This window comes from Triticum urartu, unplaced genomic scaffold, assembly GCF_003073215.2.
Source record: "Triticum urartu cultivar G1812 unplaced genomic scaffold, Tu2.1 TuUngrouped_contig_8766, whole genome shotgun sequence".
Classification (NCBI taxonomy): Eukaryota; Viridiplantae; Streptophyta; class Magnoliopsida; order Poales; family Poaceae; genus Triticum; species Triticum urartu.
In genome coordinates, this window is record NW_024119748.1 from 1,969 (window position 1) to 10,332 (window position 8,364).

Sequence of the window (8,364 nt, forward strand, 5' to 3'; positions counted from 1 at the left end):
ACGCTTGCCACTGGCTCGCATCCTTAGGGTGACTCAGCATCTTGTCTTTTTATTGATCTCCGGATCATTTCCGTCATCTTCCCGTTTCTTCTCCTCCCTATCCGCGTGCCAACGCAGGAGCTTTGCTACCTTAGGGTCCGCGAAATACCGCTGCAGACGAGGAGTGATCGGAAAGTACCACACCACTTTTCGAGGAGCTTTCTTCCTCTTCTTGTATCAAGTGACGCCGCACATTGGACATATGATAGACACCGTGTGCTCGTCCCGATAAATGATGCAATTGTTCATGCACACATGGTATTTCACGTGCGGTAAATCTAGAGGACACACGATTTTCTTCGCCTCCTCGAAACTGGTCGGGCACTTGTTCCCCTTGGGAAGACGTTTGTGCCAGAATGACATGTTCTCATCGAAGCATGCGTCGGTCATTTTGTGTTTTACCTTCATCTCTAGAGCCATGAGCGTTACTTTCAGGCGGGTATCCTTGGGCCTGCATTGTTCATACAATGGTGTAACCGCGTCTATCTCTAGTTGATCCAGCTTGGCTTTCTCTCATGCGGCAGCTCTTGCGTTATTCGTCTGCTTGAGAAGCAGCTCTTGAGTATGAGGGTCCTGCACCCAGCCTCCATCGTTGTCTGCTCCGGCATCTTCATCTTCATGATCATGCCCTTCATCTTGATCTTCCTCATCATCATGTCCGGCATCTTCTACATGATGACTGTGTACAACATCACCATCGTGATCATGTCCTGGAGATTCTTCGTCTTCTCGCCCGCCTGAGCCGCGGTGGTTGTCTTGCTGCCCTTCCTCATTTCTTGCGCGGCCCCCATGGACGACTTCATAGTCATCTTCATCACCTTGACACCGATAGCCATCCATGAAACCACGCAAGAGCAGGTGGTCCCGCACCTGCCCGGAATCCGGGTCCGCAATAAGGCTCTTCAGCTTGCATCTTCGACATGGACATCTTATCTCCGTCTCGTTCTTTTGAAGTATCTTGGCCTTCGCGGAGCTCAAAAACCTACTCACGATGCCTTCGGTTATCGTGCGGACCATGGTCGCCTGCGGGGTAGAGCAAAACGATATTTTAGAACCAAGAAAAAATTTGGCATGACTTTCCCTAAAAATAGGACCAAAAAGAATGCATAGTGCCAAAATTCTCGCGGAAACGGAAATGAATCTACATTCCGGCAAAATATTGGCAACTATCGCATTTCAAATACCGGTACCTGCAAACACAAACATATATGCAACACCACAAACATATGCAACACCACAAACATACATAGATCTAGCTAGGCCACAAAAAGTGCATGTGCACGTTGTTGGAGCGAGCTAGGGAGAAAAAAAGTAGATCTACAACATAAAGATAGCTTTCCCCTTACTTACCTATCAAAAAAAAGGTAATTTAACCACTTAATTTTGATGAATCTATGGTGCAAATGAGGTGAGGAGGAGGAGGCAGCCGACACAAGCTTGGAGAAGGAGGTGGAGGGAATGAAGTGGGGAAAGTGAGTGTGTAGGTGTGGCTGTCCAAAATATATAGCTGGTCCCAGGTTACTAATGGCGCACCACCTACTTATGCGCCATTAGTAACCCTACATACTAATGGCACACCTGCTGGTGGTGCGCCATTAGTAGTTTGGCAAAAAATACAAAATATATATATACTAATGGCGCACTGTGGCATAGTGCGCCATTACTAGTTTAAACTAGTAATGGCTTAGTATTTTGCAAAAAATAAAAAAATATACTAATGGCGCACCGTGGCAGAGTGCGCCATTACTAGTTTAAACTAGTAATGACGCACTATGCCACAGTGCTCCATTAGTAGTTTTGCAAAAAAAAAGAAAACAAAAATACAGTAGTGGCGCACTTGGTTGTTGGTGCGCCATTACTAGTTAGAACTAGTAATGGCGCACTGTGCCAGGATGCGCCATTAGTGTGTTTGGAAAAATGAAAAAAAATTGTTACTAGTGGCGCACCATGCATGTGTGTGGTGCGCCATTAGTGTCTTCCACACTAATGGCGCACTAGCACATGGTGCGCCATTAGTATATAGTAGTGGCGCACCACATGTCTAGTGCGCCATTAGTGTCAATTTCATCTATAGCCCTTTTCCTAGTAGTGTGAGTCACCTAGCGATGCATCAAGGACATAATTCTTCTGTGCAACAATGAGGATAATCCTCAGATCATGGACCCAGTCCGCATCATTGCTACTATCATCTTTCAACTTATTTTTCTCTAGGAACATATCAAAAATAGGAGAGCTATATTGCGAGCTATTGATCTACAATATAGACATGCAAAAACTATTAAGACTAAGTTCACGACAAATTTAAGTTCAATTAATCAAATTACTAATGAACTCCCACTTAAATTAACACCCCTCAAGTTATTTAAGTGATACATGATCCAAATCAACTAACCCATGTGTGATCATCATGTGAGATGGGGTAGTCATCAATGGTGAACATCTCTATGTTGATCATATCTACTATATGACTCGTGTTTGACATTTCGGTCTCTAGTGTTCCGAGACCATGTCTGTACATGCTAGGCTCGTCAAGTTTAAGCCAAGTATTCTGCATGTGTAAAACTATCTTACACCCATTGTATGTGAACATAGAGTCTATCACACCCAATCATCACGTTGTGTCTCGAAATGATGAACTGTAGCAATGGTGCATACTCAGGGAGAACACTTTTATCTTGAAATTAAGTGAAGGGATCATCTTATAATGCTATCATCATTCTAAGAAAAATAAGATGCATAAAAGATAAACATCACATGCAATCAAAATATGTGACATGATATGGCCATCATCATCTTGTGCTTTTGATCTCCATCTCCAAAGCAACGTCATGACCTCCATCGTCACCGGCTTGACACCTTAATCTCCATCGCAGCATTGTTGCGTCAAGGTCGTTACGCCAACTATTGCTTCTACAACTATTGCTATCGCATACTGATAAAGTAAAGCAATTACATGGCGCTTGCACTTCATACAATAAAGGGACAACCCTAACGCTCCTGCCGGTTGTCGATATTACAAAACATGATCATCTCATACATCAACATATATCACATCATATCTTGACCATATCACATCACAACATGCCGTGCAAAAACAAGTTAGACGTCCTCTACTTTGTTGTTGCAAGTTTTACGTGGCTGCTATGGGCTTCTAGAAAGAACCGTTCTTACCTACACGGCTACACATAAAACCACAATGGTGATTCATCAAGTTTGATGTTTTAACCTTTTTCATGGACCGGACGCAGTCAAATTCAATTCAACTAAAGTAGGAGAAACAGCCACCCGCCATCCACCTTTATGCAAAACTAGTTGCATGTTAGTCGGTGGAACCGGTCTCATTTGCGTGGACATGTAAGGTTGGTCCGGGCCGCTTCATCCCATGATATTGCCGAATCAAAGAAGACGTCAGTGGTAAGCAATATTACTATCACCGCCCACAACTCTTTGTGTTCTACTCGTGCATATCATCTACGCATAGACCTGGCTCATGATGCCACTGTTGGGAAATGTTGCATGGAAAACAAAAATTTTCTACGCACACGCAAGCTCTATCCATGGAGATGCATATTAATGAGAGGGTGAGAGTGTGTCTATGTCCTGTCGTAGACCGTAAGCGTAAGCGTTTAACGACGCGGTTGATGTAGTCAAACTTCTTGGCGCTCCAACCGATCAAGTATCGAACGCACGACAGCTATGCGTTCTGCACACGTTCAGCTCGGTGACATCCTCCGCCTTCTTGATCTAGCAAGACGGCGAGGTAGTATATGAGTTTCGGCAGAACGACGGCATCTGATTGTGATGGTGAAGTGATCTCCGCAAGGCTTCACCTAAGCACTACGAAAATATGACCAAGGGAGTAAACGATGGACGGGGGCACCGCAGACAGGTAAGCAATTGTCTGTTGTGTGCTAGGGCCCCCTTCCCACATTTATATACGAGGGAGGGAGGGAGGAGCAGCCAAAGGAGGCGCCCAAGTAGGAGGAATCCGACTTGGGGTCCCTCCCAAGCCACCCCCCTTTCCTTATTTGGAGCGCGGGGAAAGGCATGGGGAGGGTGCCCTCTTCCTTTCTCCCATGAGAGGGAAAGGCAGGAGGGGCTAGCCCTCCCCTTTTTCCTTCCCTAGGTCTGGCCAAACAAGGGTGGGGGCGCACCATACCCCTTGTGGGCTGGTCTGTCCCCTCCTTTGGCCCATAAGGCCCATAACTTGCTGGGGGTCCCCGGAATCCCTTCCGGTGACCCAATTCCTTCCCGGTATGTCCCGAAACACTTCCAGTGTACAAATACCATCGTCCCATATATCAATCTTTACCTCTTGAGCATTTCGAGAGTCCTCGTCATGTCCGTGGTCTCATCTAGGACTCCGGACAACATTCGGTCACCAAAACATGTAACTCATATAACACTATATCGTCAACGAACGTTAAGCGTGCGGACCCTACGGGTTCGAGAACTATGTAGACATGACCGGTACACCTCTCTATTCAATAACCAACAGCAGAACTTAGATGCCCACATTGGCTCCTACATATTCTACGAATATCTTTATCGGTCGAACCGTTATGACAACATACATAATTCCCTTTGTCTATCGGTATGTTACTTGCCCAAGATTCGATCGTCGGTATCTTCATACCTAGTTCAATCTCGTTACTGGCAAGTATCTTTACTCGTTTCGTAATACATCACCTTCTGACTAACTCCTTTAGTCATTTGCTTGCAAGCTTATGATGTGTATTACCGAGAGGGCCCAGAGATACCTCTCCGATACTCGGAGTGACAAATCCTAATCTCGATCTATGCCAACTCAACAAACACCTTCGGAGATACCTGTAGAGCATCTTTATGATCACCCAATTACATTGTGATGTTTGATAGAACACAAGGTATTCCTCCGGTATCCGGGAGTTGCATAATCACACTGTCGAAGAATATGTATTTGACATTAAGAAAGCAATAGCAATAAAACTGAATGATCATTATGCTAAGCTAACAGATGGGTCTTGTCCATCACATCATTCTCCTAATGATGTGATCCCGTTATCAAATGACAACACATGTCTATGGTTAGGAAACCTTAACCATCTTTGATCAACAAGCTAGTCTAGTAGAGGCATACTAGGGACATGGTATTTGTTTATGTATTCACACATGTATTTAAGTTTCCGATCAATACAATTCTAGCATGAATAATAAACCTTTATCATGAATAAGGAAATGTAAAATAACAACTTTATTATTGCCTCTAGGGCATATTTCCTTCATATGAAGATTCACAAGTAAAGCCAGATAAAGTAGATGGATCTACGGGAGGTCCTTTTGCAACAACCCATGAGGTTTTGGGATACTGTTCATGTTTTCGGTAGGTTCCATCGTCATTGAGTTTCCTCTCAAAGGCAATGCCCTCTTTCCTAGGGTTCCTGTTCAGGATCTGCCTTTTGAGCACATCACAAACAACTTGATACCCTTTGAGGCTTTTGTACATGTCTGTCACAAACAATTCCTTCAACCCTGCACTTTCATCAGTGATACTTGTGGTATCCTCAGATGAGGAATTTGTGACCACAAAAATAGCTGAAGAAGTTACAGCAATAGAAGCATTTGAACTTTTAGGTGAAGAATTAGAAGATTCATGTTCAATGCACTTCAAACAGGGTGGAATGAATTCTTACTGAGCGGAACTGATCTATTGAGCAAGCAAAGAATCTTTTTCCCTTCGAAGATCATCATGAGTCACCCTTAGTTTCTCAAGATCTTGCTTTCTTTGAAGAAATTCATAAGAAAGATTCTCATGATCAGCTAAGAGTGTTTCATGACGACCTTGAAGGTTATCAAACTTAGACTGAAGATGTTTAAGATCACCAGTCAGGTTTTGAGTTCGATTCATTTCCTCACCCAACAGGTCATCGCTTTTGTCTAGCAAATTCTGAACCCTTTCCAAAGCTTTTTGTTCTTTAGTGGCAATATTAGCAAGCTTGGAATAGCTAGGTCTGAGGTTTTCATCAGATTAATCTACATTGTATTCAGATGAGAGATATTTGAGTACCTTGGCACCTTTTGCCATGAAGCAATAGGTGGGAGCGAAGTCATCATTGCCATTGTCAGCAGTGTTGGAGTCGTCATTTTCCTAATAGTTGAAGATGGACTTGTTGACGAAAGCAGTAGCGAGAGCTAGGCTGGCCACACCAGAGTCTGACTCCTCAGATTCCTCCTCTTCCTCATTTTCCTCAGATTTAGCTTTAGAGTCCATTTTCTTGCCAATGAATGCCCGAGCCTTTCTGGGACTGCTCTTCTTGTGACATGAAGACTTTGAAGATTTTGACGATGAGGACTTTGAAGATTTCTTCTTTTTCTTTGAATCATATGAACTGTCATCCTTATACTTCTTCTTATTTGATTCCTTTTGCCACCGAGGACAATCATCCATGTAGTGACCAGGCTTTTTACCTTTGTGGAAAGTCCTTTTCTTGTAATCGCGGGATGAAGAACCTGATCTCAAGTCATCACCTCTTGAAGATTTTCCAAAACTGCCACGCATTGAGAACTTCTGGAATTTCCTCACAAGCATTGCTAGCTCCTGGCTTAGTTCCTCGGGACCACCAAGGTTGCTGTCAAAATCTTCCCCTTCATATGAGGAAATTGCCTTGGCCTTCAGTGCACATGATCTTCCATAGCTTTGCCCGTAGAGGTCTCTCTTCCCAGCTTGGTGGAATTCATGAGTATTCAGTCTCTCAAGGATATCAGCAGGATCAAGTGACTTGTAGTCTCCATGTTCTTGAATCATTAGTGCCAGTGTATCGAATGAGGAATCAAGTGATCTCAGCAATTTCTTCACCACCTTGTGGTCGGTGATGTTAGTGGCACCAAGTGCTTGAAGCTCATTGAAGATATCAGTGAGGCGATCGAAGGTTTGCTGAACATTTTCGTTGTCGAGTCTTTTGAAGCGGTTGAAGAGATTGCGAAGAATGTCAACTCGAGAATGATGTTGTGTTGAGATTCCTTCGTTGACCTTGGACAACCTATCCTAGATAAGCTTTGCACTCTCCGAAGCACTCACTCTGCCGTACTGTCCTTTGCTCAGATGGCCACATATGATGTTCTTCACTTGAGAGTTGAGTTGCTTGAATATCTTCACATCAGCGGTGTTTACGTAGGGAGTGATAGAGGGAATGCCATTTTCCACAACATACCAGGGATCATTGTCAATTGCCTCAAGATGCATGTGCATCTTGTTCTTCCAGTAGGGGTAGTCCGTCCCATCGAAGGTAGGACACCGAGCCGAGACCTTGGTCATGCATGCAGTCGACATAACTAAAACTCAAGGTGGCTAAACCAAAATCACATAGTACCTTGCTCCGATGCCAATTGAAAGTGTGTTAAATCGACTAGAGGGGGTGAATAAGCGATTTTTACAAATTTGTCACTAAGGAAATACTACTTGAGGAATTTGCTAAGTGACAAACTACAAGCAGCGTATAAAGTACTCAGGTGCATGCATAACAAGACAGTAGCATAGTCGCCATGATGAAATGAAACATACACAGAGCACAGGTAGTGTGTAAACATGATAAGTAGGAAGAAGACAAGATGACTGAAGAAATAGCATTGAGGAAATTGAGAAAGTCTTCAGTCAAAGTCTTCAAATAGTAACAATCAATTTCATCAACACATAGACGAGGAAATGAAAGGGTTTAGGAAGTACAACTAGTAGCTCGGTGAAGACAATGATTTGGTAGACCGGTTCCAATTGCTATGACAGTTGTACGTCTGGTTGAGTGGTGTAACATCCCAAATCTTCAATTTGGAATGTTGTACATAGGTCATCATATGCATATCATATTTTATTTGCATTTTGGTTTTTGAGCCTAAGAATCCTAAGCAACTCAAGGACCCACGGAGAGAGTTGGGGATTTTATTATTTTCATATTTGATTTTTTTCTCAAATATTGAAAAGAGGGTCATTTTGATTTAATTATTTTTCTCTCTGAAATATTTCGTATTAAAATATATGAGAGGAGATAATATGACTTCTCCAAAATAAAAGAAATATTGGAGGAAAATGTTAAAATCAAATAAATAATTTTATTTGGATTTTATTGCTATTTTATTTAAATTAGAAAAAATATACATATTTCAAAATTGCATTTTAGGCCAAGAAAATGTTCACTTTGATCTAAATATTTTATTTAGACGGTGAAAATTGTTTTCGGCATTTTTAAAGAATTTTTTATATTTATTTAGGATTTTCCTTTTTGACGGTTTTGTTTTGTAAGTTCCTGGACCGAACTAGGCCAAGGGCCCAGCCGGCCCAGCGCGCCGTCGCCC

The 8,364-nt window shown here is 42.8% G+C and overlaps 1 pseudogene; it reads right to left on the minus strand.

Moving 5' to 3' along the window:
* Window positions 1–5,725: 5,725 nt before the first annotated feature.
* On the minus strand, window positions 5,726–6,823 carry LOC125532003 (annotated as a pseudogene).
* Window positions 6,824–8,364: the final 1,541 nt, after the last annotated feature.